Source organism: Balaenoptera musculus, chromosome 15 (genome assembly GCF_009873245.2).
Source record: "Balaenoptera musculus isolate JJ_BM4_2016_0621 chromosome 15, mBalMus1.pri.v3, whole genome shotgun sequence".
In the NCBI taxonomy this organism is placed as follows: Eukaryota; Metazoa; Chordata; class Mammalia; order Artiodactyla; family Balaenopteridae; genus Balaenoptera; species Balaenoptera musculus.
Window position 1 is genome coordinate 97,965 of NC_045799.1, and position 22,053 is coordinate 120,017.

A 22,053-nucleotide genomic window follows, 5' to 3' on the forward strand; every position below is an offset into this window, starting at 1 on the left:
CAGAGTCACCCAGGTCCTCGCGGGCATGTTCAGCGACCCCAGGCCAGAGGAGGACAGCAGGGCCCAGAGACGAAGGGCCTTGGCTCTGGGCAGCACCGGGGAGCGCGCCCACCCCGGCCAAGGCCAGGGCACAGGCCAAGCTCCAGCCAGAACGGGCAGCTGCGGGTCAGCTGCCTGGGGGTCTGAGGGCCCAGAGCGCTGTCCCGTGCCAGCACACTCTCTGCAGCCTCTCCCGAACGCCTCTGGGCACTGGCAGGGCTTTCCAGGACAACCTTCTGTGGCCCCAGGAGCAGAGCCACTTTGCAGACCCAAAGCCTCTGCCTGCTGTGTGGGGACATCTCAGGGCGGGTCCTACTCCCTCAGGCATCAGGAGTGTTCGGGGCAACAGGCAACCACTGCCTTTGCCAGAATCTTCCAAGAGGCTCTGGAGCATTGGCTCCGAATATTTGGGTCTGCCTCCAGACCTGTGGGAATTGCCTGAGGGTCGCACAGGCTCCCCACCCCGGGTTACCCTTTAAACAGAAGCAGCCCCCTGCCCTCAGTGAGTTCCCAGGCCCGTATCTGGGGCCATGGTCCAAAAGGGTCAGAGCCCGGGGGTTCCAGAATTAAAGGCCTCAAAGTCCAACTCTCTGAGGACACTGGTCAGCCCCCTGGATCAGCGGACACCCCTGTGAGTGCCCAGGAGGTAGGGGCACCTTGTAGGGGCCTCATTCTCCAGCTCTGCAGGGCAGAGGGTTCATGAAGCTACTTCCTTCTCTTTGCAAACAAATTGCCCTGAAGTCCTCAGCCAGCCTTCTCTCCCCGCTGGCACCACAAACTCCAATCCCTGCTCTCCCATTCTTTTGTTTACCATTAATTAACAGGGCCATATGGAAGGAGGTGAGAATCACAGCCATGGGCCAGTGGGAGGGGAGCCCTGGTGGTGAGGAGCCTGGACCTCTCCCCAGCGCCCATCCAGCCTCCCTGGGCCAGAAGGGCAAAGTCCAAGCACACCCTCTCACACCGAGGCGGAGGGCTCGCTTCCTCTGGTTCGCCCCAACACTCTCCTGCCTTTTGTTCACTCAGCCGCTAGCCTCAGAGATGCCCTCAAGTCTCTCTGATTTTTTTTTAACCACTGGGGCAAAAGTCCTCATCTCGCTCTCCCGAAAGGATAATGATAATTATCGCTGTCTTTATCGCCATTACAGTGACACAGTCTGATGGCCCAAGACAGAGCCCACATCCTGCTACCAGACCCACCTCTCAGAGGTTTTGTTTCAGAAATTAAAGCCCAACTTTACCAGCCAATGATGTCCACGGATGCAAAGGTGGTGCCGAGAGCGGAGAAGCCCTCGGTGACTCCGAGCAGCTCTCACAACAAGGACCCGCCACACCACAGCCCAGGAGCCGCTGGCAGCTTGTTTATCTTCCTGATTCACAAAGAGGAAAGTGAATCCAGCAGACAAAGTCCACGGCCCAGAACACATCACCCTACAGGCAACGGCATCACATCATTCAAGGCTCACACGGACTTCTTGCCTAAACCTGATTTCTAGTTTTAAATATAAAAATCCAGTTACGCTAACGCTATAAACAACCACGCTTGTGACCCCGATCACACAGTGAGAAAAGGAGCCGAGGGGACAGCGATATTTACTGCAGGGCATCTATCCTGCAGACACACGCACCCTAGTTGTTGTTCCTTAAGTTTAGAAATACGTGACACGCAAAGACAGGACGCTCACATGACCATCTCTGCTCTGTCTTGGGTGGGAGCACACATGAGGTCCCGACGGCGTCCCCCTCGAGAGAGAGGTCTTCTGCTTAAGGAGCCAGCGTTCTCCCAGGGAACTTAGCTCCTGGGTCCCACGGCTGCAGATACATCTGTGTTTCTCTTTCAGAAAAGCACACAAAGTTTCTCGTCTCGACACAAGGTCCCCCAATGTCTTTTCTGTCAGACGCACAATGTGTCCCCTAGATTCTCAGAGTGGCCAAGCGCATGAGCAAGCCAAGGAGGGACAGAGAACTCGGAGGAAAACGGCCGCGGGCAGACCCAGGAGGAGAAGAAAGACTCGGTCCAACAGAGCAGCTTTAAAAAGCCATCCCCAGACCTGCTTTTCCAGCAAAGAAAGGCTTCACGTCAGAAATTAACTCTGCGCACCCTCTCCCCGTCTCCACCCGAGGGGAAAAGCCAAGCACTGGGTATCTGCCTTTGTCAGCGAAAGAACGTAACATTGACTTACCTTTCCCCACAGCTATTGTCTGTCCTCTTTCAAAATGACATCACGGAAAGCAATCATGAAATTTACATGGGGGTGCGGGTGTTCGGGGAGGAGAGGCAAGGCAGCTGCCTCCCTTCCGGTGGTCGCATGTGGGGAAGCCTGTGTGCGGGTTTCAATTAAATATCCTCTCCCTTTAGTGTGCGAACTCCTAAGCCAGCTAAAGGCGACGTCTCATTTACTTAATGACCGCTCTCATTAGCAGCGGTGGCACGGGCTGGCGGAGAGGCTCCTTTGTAAATACGCTACCCATGAACCCTTGGGGCTCCAATATATCTGTTTACTCTCTGAGGTGAAATAAATTTACAGTATAGCGTCAGAAAGATGGATCTGCTGACGGGGAGCGAGAGGTGCCCAGGCCGGCAGAGCCCCTGTCTCCCGCTCCAAGCCTCAGCCAACAGAAGGTGCCCACGCTGGCCCACACTGAGTCATAATTAATATGCAGCACGATTTGGGTTTTTTTAATGCAAAACACACAAAAGGGCAGGGAGCGTCACAGTCACCAGGCTCACCCCCCTCTGCTTTCTCCACCAGTGGTTCAGTCCAATAATTCCTAATAGCAGCCACCGGAATGACAGATGCCCTAGGTCAGCACGGCTGCAGCGAAAGTACTTTACAATATTTATTGGTGGTTAGGAAGATGACCTACCATCATAAAGAACGAACTGCAGAATTTATTACTCAGATGAGCCAGGAGGGTTACATATTGGCTCATCTGCATATTCAAGTATCAGTGACTTAAATGGATATGTATATGTTGTTAAAGTGCATAAAAGGTTCCTGTGGCCACAGACCAAAACATAGTCACATACACAAAGAGTAGATCAGGAAAAGGTACTTTGCTTTTATCACACACTCCCTTTTTGTTTCAAGTCTAAAAATAATAAAACCCTCTCACAGAAAGCTTGAGCACTCCCGAAGCCACAAGTATCCTACACCCTGAAACCACTAAGTTTATCCCAGCCAGAGGGAAGCACACCACTCAAGTTCTATCTTTTTGAGTCTTTTTCAAACTGCCTGCAAGGAGCCAGCCAATGAAAATCAGGAGAGAAAAAAATTCATAACACGCACAATGGAAGTGCCCACCCACTCTTTAAGCAACTCAACTGTCTGCTTTTTTAGGTACTGGGTTTGTGATTTGTTTTCCACATTCGAGGATAAGTGTAGGACTTTCCTCAGTAGGAGTACCCAGGAGCCAGGGTATTCCTGCTTGCTATCCAGAGGCCCTTTCCTTACAGATAAAGCTAGCAAACAATTGTCCTTTATCACAATCAGGTTGTCAGAAACTGTACTGTGAAACACGACACAAGCTGAATTTCAGACACCTGCACAGAATGCACTGTCACAGGCCAGCCCGAGGGCCAGCGAGACCCGTGGCCCAGAAGTTCGGTGCAGAGATTGCGACAGACAGTAAATATCAGTTCTTGGTAAGTTATGCGGGCACACAACGCCCCTACGTTCATTAGCACTGAAGCGCTCAGGCCACCAAAAGCGTGAATGAGACAGAACTAAAACATTTAGCTTTCTCTAAGAGAACATTATTGAAGGTCAGCTAAAACCCTTCCACAAGCAATTATTTTCGACTTGCAGAGCTGCTTCCACATTACATGTAAACCAACAAGCTTCATCCGAAAAGCAAGTATGTTCAGTTCTTATACACACACATTATTCTCAACAAATAAAATGTACTCAGAGTGATCTTTTAGTTCGAGCAAAAGGAAATAAAGGCAAGCCCTCACTGGTCAAACTGAGGATGAAATATTAATCAGCCAAATGAGAACAGCTTGAGGCCCCTGCCATGATAGCCGAACATTGTTTTTATTCTTTTCTAAGCTCACACCCATTAGCATAGAAGGACACGTTCAGTTAAGAGCTCTCCTGAAAAGCCATTTTCTGTCTCCTCTGGACACGCTGTGAGTGCTGGGATATTTTACATCCCAAACCTTTGGCATTCAGAAATTCTATTAAACTCTTATCGGCAGGTTGCAGGCTCAGACAGCCCTGCACGCCGTTGTTCCAGGATGGAGATGGAATCAAGGGAGGGCTGGTGCTGAATCAGCCAATTCCCCAGCAATACCCAGGGTTTCATGAAAGCATTTAATTCAGATACAGAGCAGTCAAACTCAGGAAACAACAGCAAGCAGAGGTAACAGCTAGAAGAGATCAGTATGTGCAACAAAAAGACCTGGAATGACATAGCTGTTTCTGCAGGCAGCAACTTACATTTGCTCACACCCTCGGGTGCCTGCAGCTCTCACGCCTCCCCGCAGAATAACCAGGCTTCCCAAGGCGTGCAGCCCGGTGGTCCGGAGTGGGGCCTCTGGACTCCACGTGAGGCTGCTCAGGGAGCATTCGAACGAGCTCAGCAACTGCAAATTGGTGCCTGTTCCAAGAACCTGGGGAGAAGCCCTGGGAGCCCCGCGCCAAGGAGGTCATAGTTGCAAGAGCCGGTTCAGAGGACAGGTTTTGATGTGTAAGGGTTCAAAATCTTCCTCCCACTCCATCAAGAGAACAAGGAGAAGTTACAGGAAGGGAGCAGGGAAGGGCCTTAGCCGGCGACTTTTAAGGTTTGGTGGCTTCCTTCAGCATGAGTGGTGGGATCCGGACGAGCCTGGATCTGATCAGCACGTTGGACAGCGCTCCCTCGCCCGAGGGCCCTTTGTTCCCGGCACAGTCGGGACCTGCACTCCGTGATCGCTGAGCCCCAGCGGCGGTGGCGGAAGAGGCGATTCCAAACCAAGGTTCCCAGCCTTGCTTGTAAGTGACAGCAGCAAGGTGTCACTAAAAACCTTCTTTCTTACACAGGGGGAGACTGTCAGGATTATTTTAAATCATAAAATCTTTTCTTTTCCATAACTAAGCAAGGAGCACATTGTTCCTCTAAGCTTTATTTCATGAACGATCTGTGGGGAGGACGCTCGTGACTCTTAAGTTTGGAAGATCCACAGGGAAACACCCTCTGCCTGATTGGCGGGTCCTCAAACGCCACACGGGAGAAAATGGGGAGATGTGCAAAACCAAACTTGCAGCACTTGCTTAGGAAGTGTTTTGTGGGAGCTGGGCAGGCAGGCTCAAGGATCGCTTAGCTGGTAAGATCATTTCAAATAAAGTGTAATTACTTGTGCAAATCTGCACACAGACATTCCAAGTGTCAGTTCATTTGTTTCATAAAAACTCTTTCAAGTAATTTTGGTCTAAACTTTCTGCATCTGTAATTGGCACCACCTTCTCCGGTGACCAGCTGGGGGTGAGGGTTTTCTTCTTTCCCTCTGAAAGCTTCCCTGCAGATGGGCGCCCGCCTTAAAGCTGCAGACGACAATTAGGGCCGTTGTGTGTGGAGCCGCAATGGTCAGCATTAATATTGTATACGAACAGCTGAGGGCGAGGGGGGGGGCCCTGCCCCAGGCAGGCTCTGGCAGATGGAGCAAACAAAACCGAGGGCCACTCTCTCCAGCACCCTGGGCTGACTCACACACACTCACACACTCACACACACACTCTGGCTATATTGTGAGACTGTTTCGTGAGGAGACATCAAACACACCAACCCTTTGACACTGTGTACACACTTACACACACAAACACACATATGACTGGGAGAGTACTGCACTGTGTTAAAGTCTCTCACACACACAGAGTAACTTTGCCTGTGATGGACACACAAGCAGCAGCAGCCCCGGCATTTTACTACAGCGAGTCCTGGGTGGACACGTTGGTCACACACACCCCACCCGCGGCCCCCCCGCCTCCCAAAGACAGGGTAGGCTTCACAGGGCCCTGCCAGCCCCGCCATCAGTTTCCAAGGGCCCTGGCCTTGCTCAGGAGGGAGCATGTGTCTGTCACCTCCTCGGCTGCCCAGAAAAGAGCACTGAGAGCTGATGGGGACACACATCTAATTAGCCCCTTTGGCGTCTTGGCAGAAACCTGTGAACAAGGCGGGGGGGGGGGGGTGCCGGGGGGGCGCTCAGTGTGGGGAGGGGGGAGGTACGCACCCAGGAAGGTCCCGCAGAGTGTCATCCTGGCTGGGCAGACACACCTCCACTCCGAAGCTTGTACACACGGTCACTTCATGCTGCAAAAAGTTGTGACACTAACTTCTGTGTCCCAGGGCCCTGGAGAGCTCCCTTCTCATGCAGCCAATCAGGGCCAGGGAGCAGATAATCACAAATCGATGCCCTGCCAATGAGGTTCCCTGGCCCACACAAAAGGGCCCTGGGCCCCAGACAATGAGCCCCGCCTGCAGGTGGGGGGAGCAAAGACACAGCCCCTTCACACTAAGGGACCAACAAGTGAGGGATGGGAGGGGCCCTTCCCGAAGATGCTCCTCCCCCCACTTCCCCCTCCCCTTCTTCCTCCTACTTCTCCCCTTCCCTCCCCCTTCCCCTCTCCTCCCCTCCCCCTCCCTTTCTCTCTCCCTGTCCCCCTTCCCCGCCCCTCTTCTTCCTCCCACTTTCCTCTCTCCCCACTTAACCCCAGACCAAGTTAGGCTAGAAACCTAGTCAAAGACCAGTCACGATACGTAGGGTGGGATCAGGCCTGGATAGCCTGGACCTGCCTACAACACAGACACTGACTACCAAGGGGGCAGGCCCTTGTGGCCCCCGACAACGGACTCCCCACCACCCAGGTGTGAAGCTTGGGGCGAGGCGGGAAGGTGAGGAGAGGACCAACTCCCTCAGGGATGCGGGGCTAGGAGGGGGACCCACAGGGGCAGGGGAGGGGCACGTGTCGGTGTGGGATGTATTAGGCCTTTCTGGGGTGACCCCTCCTGCCCTACCCCATGTCCGTGAACCTTTGCCGCACACCAGGGCCTTTGGAGCAATCAGGTCGGCCATCGCCAGACCTGGCTGAACCCTCCCAGCTTTTCCCTGGTGCTGGGAGGAAGCTCCCACTCACCCCGAGGTAACTCAGGTGTCACCTTCCTCGCGTCTCCATCGCACCCTCAGCTTGGGTACGCCCCTGCCTATGTGCAGGTGTCTGCCCCCGACAGGTGAGGCCCATGCAGCCCGCGGCAGCTAAAGCCCACGGCAAGAACCCCACACTCACCGTTTCTAGGGGAGACCTGCGAGATGGGGCTGGGTGGGCTCTCTTAGGCCCTGAAGGGGCCTGAGGATGACCCCTGGGAGGTGGGAAGGGGCAGATGAGCCCCGAGGGCCCCCCTCCGACATTCCTCTAGAGCAGAAGGCCTCAGATCTGGCCCCTGGGGGGGGTGGGCTGGTCCCGTCCTCACAGACCCGCCCCTTAAATAAAGCCTGAGGGTGGTGAGGACGCGGCACTCAGGCCAGCGGGAGTCGCGGCACCCCCGGCTGCTTCGCAAGCTAGAGGGATGCGTGCTGGGGGGGCGGGCTTCACTGTCCTGGAGCCAGGAGGAGGGAAAGCTGGACAGAACCCGGGCTGTCCCCTGTCCCCTCACAGCCCCGTGACTGCCAGCAGTTGACTGTACCCACGCCTCTTGGAGGCCTCCAGTGAGGGCAGCTGGGCAGGAAACGGGCAAGCGGGTGGTCCCAGGGGGAAGCTGCCCGGGTTAGGAGACAGGCAGGGGGAAGGGCCAGGCTGCGGAGGGTCTGTGGGGGCCAATCAAGGGACACATGGGACTCCAGGGTTTGGCCTGAGCCATCGGAGGGGCAATGAAAGGGGCTGACGGGGGAGAGCAGGTCTGTGGGGACTGACAGCCCTGTTGACCCCAGGACATGGGTTCCGGTCGGAGGCTCAGGGGCAAGATGAGGCTAGAAATAAAGGTGAGCCACCTGGTCAAAGGGCAGCAAGGTGGGGGGCAAATGTGCGGAGAGGCTGGTGAGGGAACGGGGAGAGAGGGGAGGGCAGGGGCAGATGGGGGGCGGACCAGAGGCGGATCAGGACAGATCGGGGGCAGATCAAGGGCAGCTGTGGGGTGGATCAGGGGCAGCTGGGGGGCTGTACAGGGAAAGATGGGGGGAATTTGGGGCAGATTGATGGGAAACAGGGGTGAACGGGGAAGGGATGCTGAAGCTGGGCAGGAGGTCCCTTCCATGTCTGTCACGGTCCCTCATCTGAAGGGACAGATATGCTTACCTCCATCGCATTAGCCAACCCTCCTTGACTCGTCTGCAAAGCGAGGGCATCAGGGACATTGCCCTGCGGGTGCCCAGATGGGGCCGCACCAGTCGGCCTGCACTGAGTCATTGCTGACCGCTTCCCATCACCTCCCACACCGGCCTCCCAAACCTGGAGACACCAGCTTCCTGCAGTGAGTGATTCTGAGTCCACCAGGTTCCCAAACCCTGGGGAAATGTGTCCTTGGATGCAGTTAATTAAGGAGTTAATTACCGAGAGGAACAACGGGGGCAACCTCGGAACACTTGTGCTGTTTCCCTTAATGAAACCAAATGGCCTTATAATCCAGCACATGATAAAAGCCCTTGGACAAGTTCAGAGTCCAGTGAGACAAAGTCAGTGTCTTCTCTGAAGGCCTGGGGGCCTCGGGGGGTCCTCAGGCGCCTCCATCCCCCTCCCCCCACTCAGTGCGCTCAGGGATTGGGGGTCCAGCACAAGAGTCCAAAGATGGGACAAGAGCTTGGACAGCTGAGTCAGAATCCTCATTCCAACAAGACCCCAGGTGACCTGCGGGCCCCTTAGAGTCTGAGGAGCGTTCACCTCTGGCCAGCAGCCCCGGGAGGGCTCCCCACCTGCAGGGCTGTCGAGGGTGGTGGTCACACCAGCCTCTCTTGGGCTCTGGGCACCTGTGGCCCCTCCCTCCCCTTGACCAGAAGCCAGGTCAGCTGAGCACAGCCAGCCCGCGCCAGGAAAGCCCTCAGGACCCTCAGCCATATTCCCAGCTGAGACTCACACAGGCCCCAGCCCTGCAGGACCAAAGTGACACAGGAGCAGGATACGCTCCAGGGGCTGGTGGTGAGCTCCTGGGGAGATGAGGCGCGCGGGCTGGGAGGGCAGTTTGGTCTGGCACCAGTTTCTGCTGGTGCTTTAGTAGAGCCCCACGTGTGCCCCACACGCCCCGTGGGGTCTGCCCGGTGGCTCCCCTACTGCCGGCTCTGCCGCCAGCCGGCACTGCAGAGGTCCAGGCACCCCGCCTTCCTCAGGCAGGAGGGGCCCCGGAAGTGATGACTCGAGCCACGAACAGGCCTGCCCGCTGCTCAGAAGAGGGGGGGCAGCACCACGGCAGGAGCCGTCTCCTGGGAACACGGCACTGCGGCTGGGCTCTGCGCACACTGACCCCAAGGGTGGCAGCCACTGCCAGATTCCAGGTTGCAGGACCCTCAGGGCTCGAGATGGAGGCTGGAGCCCAGGGGTCCTGGGGTCTGCAGGCAGCTCTCAGCAGATTCAGCTAAGGGCCGGGGTCAGCCGGGGTAGGGCGAGCACAGCCCAGCTCAGCACTCGGGTCCAGATGGACCCAGAGAAACCACATATCTCCTCCCTGCAGGCTGGCATCAGAGGGCTGATGGCCCAGAGTCAGGGGCCCAGAGAGCGAGGGGCCCAGAGTCAGGGGCCCAGAGAGTGAGGGGCCCAGAGAGCGAGGGGCTCAGAGAGTGAGGGGCTCAGAGAGTGAGGGGCCCAGAGAGTGAGAGGCCCAGAGAGCGAGGGGCTCAGAGAGTGAGGGGCCCAGAGAGTGAGGGGCTCAGAGAGTGAGGGGCCCAGAGAGCGAGGGGCCCAGAGAGCGAGGGGCCCAGAGAGCGAGGGGCTCAGAGAGCGAGGGGCCCAGAGAGTGAGGGGCCCAGAGAGTGAGGGGCCCAGAGAGTGAGGGGCCCAGAGTAAGGGGCCCAGAGAGTGAGGGGCCCAGAGAGTGAGGGGCCCAGAGAGTGAGGGGCCCAGAGAGTGAGGGGCTCAGAGAGTGAGGGGCCCAGAGAGTGAGGGGCTCAGAGAGTAAGGGGCCCAGAGTAAGGGGCCCAGAGAGTGAGGGGCCCAGAGAGCGAGGGGCCCAGAGTCAGGGGCCCAGAGAGCGAGGGGCCCAGAGAGCGAGGGGCCCAGAGAGTGAGGGGCTCAGAGAGTCAGGGGCCCAGAGAGCGAGGGGCCCAGAGAGTGAGGGGCCCAGAGAGTGAGGGGCTCAGAGAGTGAGGGGCCCAGAGAGTGAGGGGCCCAGAGAGTGAGGGGCCCAGAGAGTGAGGGGCTCAGAGAGTGAGGGGCCCAGAGAGTGAGGGGCCCAGAGAGTGAGGGGCCCAGAGAGCGAGGGGCCCAGAGAGTGAGGGGCTCAGAGAGTGAGAGGCCAGAGAGTGAGGGGCCCAGAGAGTGAGGGGCCCAGAGAGTGAGGGGCCCAGAGATTGAGGGACCGTAGTTCCAGCTGAGAGGCCACACCCCAAGCGTGGGGCCCCAGGAAGCTGACAGCAGGTCTGGTGGCCCCTCGTCCCGCCCTGGCCATTGGGAGGAGGGGAGGAAGGAAGAGAGGGGACAGAGGGACCCAGACCAAGGCGGGATTGAGCAGCCGGCCCTGTGACTCTGCAGGACGTCCAGCCTGCGGGGACCAGAGCCTCCCGTGGGCTCGGTGCCGCCCGGACCGAGGGGGCGAGAGGAAGAGCGCGCAACCGACCGGGTGGGAAGAGGGGCGGGCGGCAGTGGGTTGGAGGCCAGGGTTAGGGATGAGCACAGTGGTGGGAGACACAGGGAGAAGCGGCAGAGAGGGGAGGCGGGAAGCAGACGGGCCCAGACAGACAGACAGAGAGGGGAGGCGGGAAGCAGACGGGCTCAGACAGACAGACAGAGGTGAGGGAGCAAGAAGGCCACAGGCCCCGGGGCTCGGGGACGGCAGCTGTCCTCACTTCGAGGTCTGGCTGGGAGCCTCCCCTGATTTTGTCCTTTTCGAGCCCTTGCACCCTGCAGGGGTCACACCTCATCTGCATGTGCGTGTGCACGTGTGTGTGTGTGTGTGTGTGTGTGTGTGTGTGCGCGCGCGCACAAGAGCAGGGGGACAGAGGGCTCCAGGCTCTGTTTAAATGGCTTTGGAATTCTCTCCCGGAACAGATGGCCTCAGAGATAAAGCCGCGCAGGAGCCCGGGCGAGAGCGAGGCCGCAGCGGTTGCCATGGCAGGCTGGGCCGGTGCCCTCTGCCTATTAGCTGCCACGAGAGCACAGCCCACCAATGTCAACACGGGCTCAGGGGAGGGGGCCCCCAGCAGAGCCCCAGCGGGGAGACACCCTCACCTGGACGCCCAGCCCCCATGGCCACAAGGACGGAGCTTGGTGGAGCTGGTGGGCGCAGGCTGAGACATGAGGACGACAGCCCAGCCACATTGGGCGAAGCACTCCCTCCCCAGACTCAATCCCGAGACAGCCGGGCTGGAGCCCAGGACATGCTGGTGCTGGGGTGGTTCCAGCCGCGCCCAGCACCGGAGACCAAAGCCAGCCTGGGGCCAGCGCCACACTCTGGGGATAATGGGGCAGCTTCCCTGGTGAGTCGAGGAGCGCCCTGGGGTAAGGGCTGGGGTCCTGGAGCCCAGAGCGAGAAGGGGCAGCTGGAGCCCTGGACGGAGCTGCTCTCGGGGGACAGATCCTGGTGTCAGCTCCCCCCGGCCCCTGTCACCCCAACAAGCACAGGAATCCCACCGAGGGAGCCAGGGAGGGTGCCCCGAGGAGGGGGAGCGGGGCGCCACGCACCTCCACACAGAGGGCCCCCGGCGGGGTAGACAGCGGGGGGGCCCCCTTGCAGACGTGGCTGCGGGACGCGAGGGCCCAAAGTCCCCAGGGCAGAGTCTGGGCCTTCGGCCCCACAAGGAGAGACCTCGGGGGCCCGCTTCCCCAAGGTGGGGCGCTGGGGAAAGTCTCTGGGTGAGGAAGGTCTCACCCCAGGCTTCAAAGGGAGAACGGGGCAGGGGGAGGGTGGGCAAAGGGGGTGGTCTTGAGGCCTCACTCTAGTCCCTGCCTGGAGTGAGCAGGAGGCATCTGAAGGGAACGTGAGAAGAGCCAGAAGGTGGGAGAGAGCAGAGATGGCCGAGGGGCCTCAGGGCAGGCGCCTGAAGCCCACCACGACGACCACAAGGAAGACAGACCACGGGGCCTCCAGGACCTAGGACTGCAGGCCAGGCCTAGCAGCTCTGCCCAGTGCCCCAGGGCCACAGCGTCCCCTGGTCCCCAACCAAATTCACGCTCTGGATATCCCAGCCTTCACCGGTTAGAGCAGCTTAGAACCATCCAAACCCTGTGCACACAAAGGCAGAGCCCCGAACCTACTGGATGAGACCGCGATTGGCCCATCAATAGCCCTGAGCTTTCCATGCCCCAACTCTGCCATGAGTACATGAATGGATGCATGGGTGAGTGGGCGGGTGGATGGATGGATGGATGGGTAGGTGGGTGGGTGGGTGAGTGGGTGGATGGAGCTCAGGTGGGTGGACAGATGGGGGACAGCAGATGGACAGACGAATGGATGGATAAGCACACGGTTTGCTGGAGAAGATCAGCACAGGTGGGAAGGGCTCCATCCAGGCTTGGGCACAGGGGACATGGCTCACCGGGGGCCACAGTGTGACAATCCACAAGGCCCCGGAGCCCAGAACCCTGTGTGCCCCTACCTGCCTGACCCCCACCAGAGACACACCTCCAGAGCCCCAGACACATCCAGGCAAGGCCGCCCACTGCCCAGCCAGAGGCCCGTGTGACAACATCGGCCCCAACCCCACACGCCAGGCAACCCTGAGTCGGGAAGGCGAGAGGCACAGGCCTGCAAGCATGGGCACCCCAGCCCCAGGAGCGCAGGCTGGGATACGAGACGCAGGAGAGGCTGCTGGGAAAGGGCCCAGAGCCAGCTGGGAGGGGTGCGTGAGCCCGGAACCCCCTTCCCAGCTCTTCACCACGGCGGTAACCAGGCGGCGGGAGACCTCTGATGCAGGGGGCCTCCAGGCTGTTCGAAGCTGTGTGACGGAACTTGGGGTGCGTGCCCAGCGTCCGCCTTCACAGCTCATCCCTTTCACGGTCGGCTTTCTCACAGGCGGGTGTTGGGTTAACACACATTTCAGACAACAGCACCGTCGCAGCCGTCCACGGACCGCCCAGCTCGCCAGCCTGCCCGGCCGAGCACCACCCCATTTGGGAGAAAGTCTTCACGGGGAGGCTCTGGGAACGTGCAGCCTGGGCTGAGGGTCCTCCTGCAACGGCAGGGACCCCCGAGCCGTCCATCTACAGCAGACGCGGGTCCTCAGCTCACACAAGCCCGTGCAGGCCGTGCCCCGTTCCCCGGTCCCCAGGCTCGGACGGTGGCCGGCACAACAAGGCCGCAGAGGGACCTGACGGCACTGCAGGGGCTCCCAGAGGCCCCGAACACCAGAGCCCACCCGCTCCCGCAGCACCGGAGCCCGGCTGCGGCTCTGCGGAGGCGGCAAGGGAACAAAACCCGCTTTCCGAGGGGCCACTGTCCTGCCACCTGTGTTCCGGCGCTGCTGGCCTCCCGGCCTGGCTGCTGGCTCCGCCCCCAACCCCTCAGCTGCACAGGCAGGGGCACCTGTATGCAAATCCCACAGACACAGGGGGAGGGAGGGCTGAGGAACCCAACGTGCACAAGGTGTCGGGGAGGAGGGCGGCCTCAGGGGAGCCCTGGCGACCTGGGGTGACATCCACGTGCTCGGAGCGGCCAAAGGCGCCGCCCCAGAAGGGATGAGCAGGACCACAGGAGCGAGGGCTCTGGCCCCCACCCGGGGCCTGGGGGCCTCAGGGCCGAGGAACAGGACGCTCGGACTGTGGGCCTGCAGTGACCTTGGCACGGCAGTCCCTGCGTGGCCTTGAAGCTACTTGCGCGGAAACGCAGCGATGGGCCAGTCTGAGTTCACGTCCGGCAGGGGCAGGAGGAAGGGCGGCGGCCAGTAACTGCCCCCCAGCAGGTGCCCACACAGTTACCCCAGTGAAACGTCACTGTGTTTCAGGTAAGACTGATCTGACCTGTTTTATGGGCTCAGAGAAGTTAGAGGGCTTCTCCGAGGGCCACGGAATCAAGCCACAGCAGAGCCACGGCCCAGTGCGCCATCCTGCTTCAGCCGAGGTGGACCTGCTGGAAGGTCAAAACCCAGGCCAGCGTCCCCTAGGGTCACCCACGCGGCACGGGAGCGCAGGACAGGCGCGCGTGTGCACCGTGTACACGCGGGGCTTGGGTGGTGGGGGCCAGGCGCACGGAGTCCCGAGACCAGGCAAAGCCCTGGGGTCAGGCTCAAGGGGGCTGAGGCTCAGCTGGAAACGCAAGGCGCACGGAAGGGCTCCACACACCTTGCCCCGCGCCCTCGCTGCTTGCCTCGCCCCCCAGCCTGACCCTGAGGGGGACCGAGAAACACAGGACATACGCTGCCACTTGTATCTAAGTCAAAGACGACTCCAGACACCACATTAGGCTCCAAATTAACAAGGCAGCCTGCAGTGTCCCGGCAATGCCGTTGCCCTTTGCAAGACCGAGCACTCATGATCACGTCTGTAAAAAGCTGAGCTCTCCCCATGCCAGGGAGAAGGCAGACACACATGGAAAGCCAGAGCGGGAGGCTTACCTGGGAATCAGCGCCTCTACCTCCACCTTCACCCTGGAAGGATGGGTGGGCAGCTCCTGGCAGCCAAGCAGCGTCCTGTGAACAGAGGAGCCGGGGTTGGACGACACAGGAATGAGCCCAGACCCACCCCGCGTGCAGGGGAGGGGCTGTCACGGCCTGACCCCAAAGCCCATTCTGGGCTCGACCTCAGCCCAGGCCCGTCACCCTGAGGCCCTCACAGCCTGCTGAGCCCGCCGTCCCTGCAGCCACACCGGGGTGTTCCCGGGCTCCCAACGGGGCTGACTCTCACCAACCCAAGCACCTTGGACGCCCTGGCCATGCCACGCTTCCCACCCTCGAACGTAGCGGAAGCCTGGAGGGTTCGTGCGTGGCTGGCTCTCCCCAAGAGACACAAGCCCCTCAGGAGGGTGCCAGGGCACGGACCCAGGTTCCCCAAGCTGCTCCTGCCACCTGGGGCACTTGTTCAATGCCTGTCAAATGAACAAACAGACGCCGATTGGCCCAACTGGTCCCGCGAGCTTCCTCAGGGCAGCTCACTCCGTCCTTCTCAGGCCCCGCGGCGGCCGCCCATGGGGACCCCACTCCCCCCTGCCCCCGTGGCCGAGGCCCTGATGTCCTGCCGTGGCTCCGAGGCTCTCCCCTGCGAGCCCCAGCCGGTCCTGTGCTGGTGTTCTCCCCTCAACCACAGCCAGCTCCCCAGGGGTCCCCCCAGAGGCCTCCCTGCCACTGGTCCCGTCACCCCAGCCCCGTGGCCTCAGCCGTGACCAAGCTCCGTGGCACGCCCCCGCCGTCCTCCGGCACCTCCTCGGGAAGGGCCTGGCAGCCTCGGTGCCCCTCATGCCTAGACGGGCGCTCACTCAGTCTCCACACCAGGGGCCTGTGTGCTCCTGAAGGCCCAGGGCTCCCCTGGGCAGGTCGGCCTGGAACCCACTGTGAGCGTCTGGGCCTCTGTGCGCCTCACGGAGCCTAGAGCAGGGGTGAGGAAGCCACGACCAGACACGGGAAACTCAGTGGCCCAAACCATGAGGCGGCCCTCACCACTGTCCCCAACCACCGCGAGGTCTGCGGACCCCTATGCTCGGGGTCACCCGTGTCTCAGTTCGCAACTCCTACCCAGGGTGGCCACAAAGCCACGTCCACGTTCCTGTAGCTGGAAGCAGGAGCCCCACAGCAGTGAGTCCTGCCCCCACCCCCAAGCCCCTGGGGCACAGGGCCTGCAAGAGGCCACTGCACCCAGTGGGCTGGGGTGGGAGCTCCAGCTACCGTGTCCGCCGTGGGAGCGGCGGGGCCGAACCCCTGAGCAGTTCAACCCTCCAGGATTGACTGCTGGCCTGACCCCGCGGTGGCCTCATGCAGACCACCCCGCAAGGGTGCAGTGAACTAGCCCTCTCGGGGGCTTGGTGGGCAGGCTCCCGGAGCCCAGCCAAGAGTGCTGGAGCCCCCACCCCCAGCCAGACCTCCAAGGGGCCGTAGATCTGGTTCTTGAGCCAGGGTTCAGAGGTGAAAGTTCTCAGCTCCCAGGGACCCTCCTAACCCTGACCCGGACCCAGCGCCCAGGCCAGCCCCTCGCCTGCACTCTTGCACCAAATCCCTCCTGCAACCTGTGAGCCAAGCTCCAGCGTCCCCGGCCACAGACCAGGGCGCCAAGGCCCAGAGAAGAGTCCAGGCCTTCTGCCTCAGGAGCTCGCTCTCCGCCCTCAGCTCCGCTGTCCTGGGGCAAGAGCCCAGGACAGGGAGAAGTGACAGCCGGCGGCAGAAGCAGGGCTGCGCAGAGGGGACGTTTGTGAGTGTGCTGTGCGCGTCCACGTGTGTTTACATCTGGATGGGCGCATCTGTGGTCATATGTCAGTGTGCACGTCTTGCACAAGAGTACGTGCACATTTATGTGTGTGTGCACACTTACGTGTGTGCCTGTCTGTTGTGTGCTCACTGTGTGCACATCTGTTCATGTGTGCGTGTGCATACCGGTGTTTGCATATCTGTGTGTGTGTGTGTGTGTGTGTGCTTGTGCATGCACATCTGCGTGCACACACCGTTCCTGCCCCCACGAAGGGGCGTGGGGCTGGAAAAAAGCCCAGAAGCTACAGGTCTAGCCAGTCACCCGCAGGAGGGCCCCTGTGGACCCACCCCCATCAGCTGCCATCTGGTGGGTGTGCGCCCAGACTCAGGCCAAGGTCCACTGGTGCCCACGTCCCTCTCAACTCAGGGCCCATTGTGTTGCCTACATCCCCCTCCCCAGATTATGAGGCCTTCCTCTACATGGGCCATGTGCTTCCCCCAGACCAAGGTCTCTTGGGTCTCAGCTCCCGTGGGCCTTTGCACCTGCTGGCCACAGCAGGGACGCTGTCCAACTGCCCACACGAGGGAACAGGCTGCATCTCGAGGTCTCCGTTCAAGCATCCCTCCTCCAGCGGCCTGCAACCCTGCAGCCAGCCCGTCAGAGCCCCCTGCCCCGCACCTGCCCCGCACCTACCCCGGGGCGTGGCCCCTGCACTGCCTCTCTGTGCCTCTCCCACTGAGCTAGGGGCCACGCGAGGCAGGCGTCTGGTCTGCTCTGCTCAGGGTGGGTGCCTGTCGGTGCCTGCGGGGTCCCTCCCCCAGACCTGAGCAGAGGCCGTGCAAGGGCCCCGCCACGAGCTGCCTGCAGCCGGACTGCCTTCCACGGATCTGAGCGTCGCATCTGCTTGCCTCCCCTTAGCGGCTCCTCACGTTTATCCTGCAACGTGGGGCCATTTTGCGGGAAACTGCTTCATCGGGAAGTGAGACGCTTGTAATGGGCACAGCGAGCACCGGGAGAGGACGTGCTGGCCATTAGGCACCCGCCAAGGCCCCTCCGCCTCCCCGTGTTTGTGCAGGAGCCTCGGCAGAGTGGAGAGGGGGGCAGGAAGCAGCCCCTCCCCACCGGGAGGCCCTCAAGCCCACAACAGGCGCAGCAGGTCAGAAAGGAGCTGCTTCTATTTTGAGCTGATCATAGCTCCATGGGTGGTCCCACCCTTCCTAATAGAACTTCACTGGGTTGTGAGATCCGCTCCCCTGTACCTCTCAGCATACTTTCCTCGGGGAGCCCTCCCCTCGGGTTCACGCATCTGCTCAGCGGCAGCTGTGGAGACACAGGGCGTGTGCCCCAGCCCAGTGCGATGGGGCCCAGTGAAGGCTGCTGGCAGGTGTGGGCGTGGACGGCCAGAGCAGGGCGGGGTGGCTGGACACAGGTGTGAGGCTAAGAGTTGGCGGTGGCCAGTCCCCTTCGTTTCCAGACCATTTCAGCTGTCCACAGGGAAGCCTATCAGCCCCTCCCTTGGCTGGAGAACAGGAAGGGCCCACCCCTCCCCAGGCCCACTACCGGCACCTCCCTGCACCCACCTGACCGCCCGCCACCGCCCATCAGGCCCTTCGGCTTCAGAACAAAGCACAAGCCTCCACCTGCCCTCAGGCCTCAGCCCGGGCCCCCTCCCCGGAGCCGGGCCACACTCAGGAGCGTGGCTCCCGCCCGCCTCCCAGGGTTTGCCCCACCCAGCTCCTTCCTGGGAGCTTCCAGACTAGGTCAGGGCACCCTCAGAGTTCCCCCAGGCCGGGCCCCCTCCTCCTGGTGGCCTTTGTCACAGATGGACCAAGTATTGTGTCACCATTTGTTCAGAATCCAACTCCTGGGGGAGGAGGGGGCAGCGGGGGCCTGTCTCACCCGGCGCCCAGCTCAGGGCCCACCCAGTCTTGGGCCAGTGTAGACAGGTGAAGGAGGAAAGGACGTGGTAGACTGCTGAGTCCACACACATCTAAGGGAGGCCGCGCTGGCCGGGGGTCTCCCAGAGGAGGCTCCCAGCACAGGCTTCCTTTGAGAGGCTGGGGGAGTGTGGAGGGGCAGGGCCGGAAGGCTTGGGGGGGGCGGGGGTCCCGACACAAAGGGCTCTGTCTGCAGTCAGACCCTGCACCTGCCCCGCCCCGCCAAGCCCCACACCTGGAGGGGAGGCCCAGGCCTCCGAGCAGGGTGTCCGCAGCTCGAGGGGTCGCCTCCGCCAGGCGGCCATGGAGCTGGCCCAGAAGGCCTTTGCCGCGTGCGGGGGCACAGGGCCAGGCACCCACTTGCCCTGGTGTTCAGAGTGCAGAGCCCTAAACAGAGGCCACCCCGCCAAGGGGCCCCTGGAGGCCATGGAGTGAGGTCAGAGGCTGGTACACTTCCCCCTCCTCAGAAAACTGCTGCAGGCTCCTTCCCTGCAGCCAGAGACCACAGAATCTGAGCGGCTGTGACAGCCAGGAATGTCACAGACTCTGCAGCCTCAACACCAGAGAGCAGAGGTTTAATCCTCCTCCTCCTCCTCCCTCCCAAAGGGACTGAGGGAGAGGAGGAGGGGAGGGAGAAGCAGGGAGGGGGAGGGGAAGAGGGAGGGGGAGGGAGGGGAAGAGGGAGGGGAAGTTGATTGGAGGGGGGGGCCCTGAATTTGCACCCAGCACCCTGGCTCAGGGGCTGAGCTTCTAACCAGCACCCTCACTTTGTCTCCTCTGCAAGCAAGCCCAGCCCCGGGGTCCCAGGGGACACGGATTTCTGTTCCTTGTCCCTCCCCACTCACCCACTTCCAGTCCCAGCCGTGTCGGGGTCTCTCCCCTGGGTTGCCCACCCTCCCCTCTGCAGACCCTCCAGGCTGCCAGGCTGGGGGACAAGGAGGGGGCAGGAGTGCACTCAACATGGCCCGCAGCGCGGCCTGACTGCCATTCTCCCTAATTGCTTTAAAGCTGTACTAATTGAACTGACTGAAAACAGAGCCCGGGAGGGCGAAGGAAGGGGAGGATGGTGTTGAGAAGTCAGTGGCCCATCCCCCAGGCCAAGCTGAAGCCCCTCAGCTGCCCAGGGCCTCAGCCAGGGCGGCTCTTTGTTTCCTGACCCCCGGCCTAGCCCGAGCCCCTGCCAGGTTTGAAGGGGCCAGACTCAAACCCAGGGAGTGCCCGACCCCAGAACAGGACACAGGCCGGGGCTGACTGGACAGGACCAGACCCAGTCTCCTTACACGTGCAGGATCCACGAGGGGGGTTGAGGCGCCACACCAGGCCCCGGGGCCGCACACAGCCCAACCCCTGGTCCACCAACACCCCTGACAAGCATCAGTCCTCACCCATCAGTCACTGGACCTGACGCCACAGCCCTCTGTTCACCGCAGCACTTTGGTGTGGTGGTGACAGCTCTGTCCCCTCACCCAGCCAAGGGACTCAAAAAGCAGCTTGCACCAGATCGTCCCCTGGACCCCAAGGGGAGGGACCAGGAAACGCGGGAAGGGGAGTGGGTAGGAGATGACCCTTCACCAGCTCAAAGCACAGAGGCAGGCATGGGGGTTTGTTTCCCAGTGAGCGTGCGTGCCTCCAGGCCCTCGGTTAGCACGCAGTCTACGATTCCCTTCCTAAGCCTCTCCTCAGACACGCGCACCCAACTGCCCAAAACTGCGGTGGGCCTGCCCAGTGCTGCCCCAGCCCAGGTGGCGCTGCTCCAGTCGCGGCCACCGGGCGTCACTGTGGACTCGGGACCTGCACAGCCCTGTGGACTGGCTCCTGGTCCGCAAACCAGCAGCCTCAGCCCCAGGCTGCTGCGGGGCCGGGGGTCACGACGGATCAGCTTCAGCCTGGCACGGAGCCAAAGCCTGGGGGCTCCCCACGTGACCCCACCGTGTACCACCCACTGGCCTCCAGGCCCTGTCTTGAACCTGGTCTTTCCCTTTTCCTGGCGTGAGCCCCTGGGGGGAGGGGCCCTGGAGTCCTTTCCCACCAGCCAGCTTCAGTCTGGACACTCCCAACTCATCCAGGTGGCTCTAACCATGTTGGATCTAAGAAATGAAGGGGGGCTTCCCTGGTGGCGCAGTGGTTGAGAATCTGCCTGCCAATGCAGGGGACACGGGTTCGAGCCCTGGTCTGGGAAGATCCCACATGCCACGGAGCAACTGGGCCCGTGAGCCACAACTACTGAGCCTGCGCATCTGGAGCCTGTGCTCCGCAACAAGAGAGGCCGCGATGGTGAGAGGCCCGTGCACCGCGATGAAGAGTGGTCCCCACTTGCCGCAACTAGAGAAAGCCCTCGCACAGAAACGAAGACTCAACACAGTCATAAATAAATAAAAATAAAAGAACGTGAATTTCTTTAAAAAAAAAAAAAGAAAAGAAAAGAAATGAAGGGGCTGGTGGGATGGGAATGGTCTCACTCCCTTTCCTCCCAAGAGCCTCCAGAGCAAATATGCCCTCCCGAGCTTGGCCTTGCAACATGGCTGGGCCGCCGGCATGGAGGGGAGGCCCTCGGGGGAAGGTTTTGGAGGATCTGCACACAGGATGTACCCAGCCAATGTCCCTGTCCTGAGGTGCCTGGAGAGGACTCTAGAAATCCCACTCAGAAGGTCACTCAGAGCGTTCAGACACCAAGGCCCAGCGGCTGTCTGGCGGGGGCAGGCGTCAGCGTGTCTGCGTGATGGCAGGGAGGCCCGTTCCACCCAGAGGGGTCTACCAGCTCTGGCTTCACTCTGCTTCAGCACCACACGGCTCGCCCCAGGGCCAGCCTGCCGAGAAGCCGTGGGACGGAGGGGACCAGAGCCCCTGAGGGGCCCAGCCTAGAGAAGGGTTCTCACCACGCCCAGGACACAGGCGGTGGTCAGGACGGGACAAAGGTATGAAGAGATGTGAGACCTACCTCTGCTCTCTAGGAGCACCTCCTGGGGGGATGAAGGCGGGGGCTGAGCACCAGGATCACTGCCTAAGGAAGGGGTGAACGCTGGGGACCCAGGGGTCAGGTTTATGTAATTCCCGGTCTTGTGGAGAGATGGGTGGGGAGACCCCGACAAGAGGAGGGGCTGCGATAAAGACGGGCAGAGAGAGGAGGCGAGGCCTGCTGGGCTCTGAGGCTGGGAAACCGGAGGAGGGGGAACGTAGGGACAGCTCGGCAGGGCCATCCTGCAGGGCCTCCACCGCTGTGCCTGGTCACGAGAGACTCTCAGGGCAGGGACGGCAGGTCAGAAAGGGCTCGGGGGCTGAGAGGGGGTGCCCACCAGCGGGTGGGCGGGCATGGCCCTGGGCCGGTGGGCCTGGAGGACAGCTGCAGGGAGACATTTCAAGCAGCGGGATTTGGAAGTGGGAATATTGGGAGCACGGGGAGAGAGAGCCAGATAACGAGCTGATTGGCAAGTGAGTAAACAGCAATTGCTTGACGAAAAAACGTTTATGGTGCAATTAGCAGCTGTGCCATAAATAAAAGTTTAACTGTGTTTATTATAAACTTGTTGAGCCACAGGAAACAGCTCTCCATGACTGAGCCAGTCTTTAAAACTCTGCTTACTTGGTGAAACGTCTTGTGTGCGACGCATAATTAAGCGCGCTCTCAGCCT

The 22,053-nt window shown here is 60.8% G+C and overlaps 1 protein-coding gene across 4 annotated transcripts in view; it reads right to left on the reverse strand.

The window, feature by feature from the left end:
- MYT1 (myelin transcription factor 1) overlaps positions 1-6,274 on the reverse strand; it is a 74,799-nt gene extending 68,525 nt beyond the window's left edge. The window contains exon 1 of one of the 4 annotated variants that reach the window (XM_036827324.1): positions 6,251-6,274. The gene's annotated coding sequence lies outside the window, so the exon portion shown is untranslated. Of the gene's footprint in view, positions 1-1,724; positions 1,809-2,222; positions 2,573-6,250 lie in introns of those variants that run through there. The other 3 variants (XM_036827325.1, XM_036827322.1, XM_036827323.1) reach the window with 3 other exon arrangements.
- Positions 6,275-22,053: the final 15,779 nt, after the last annotated feature.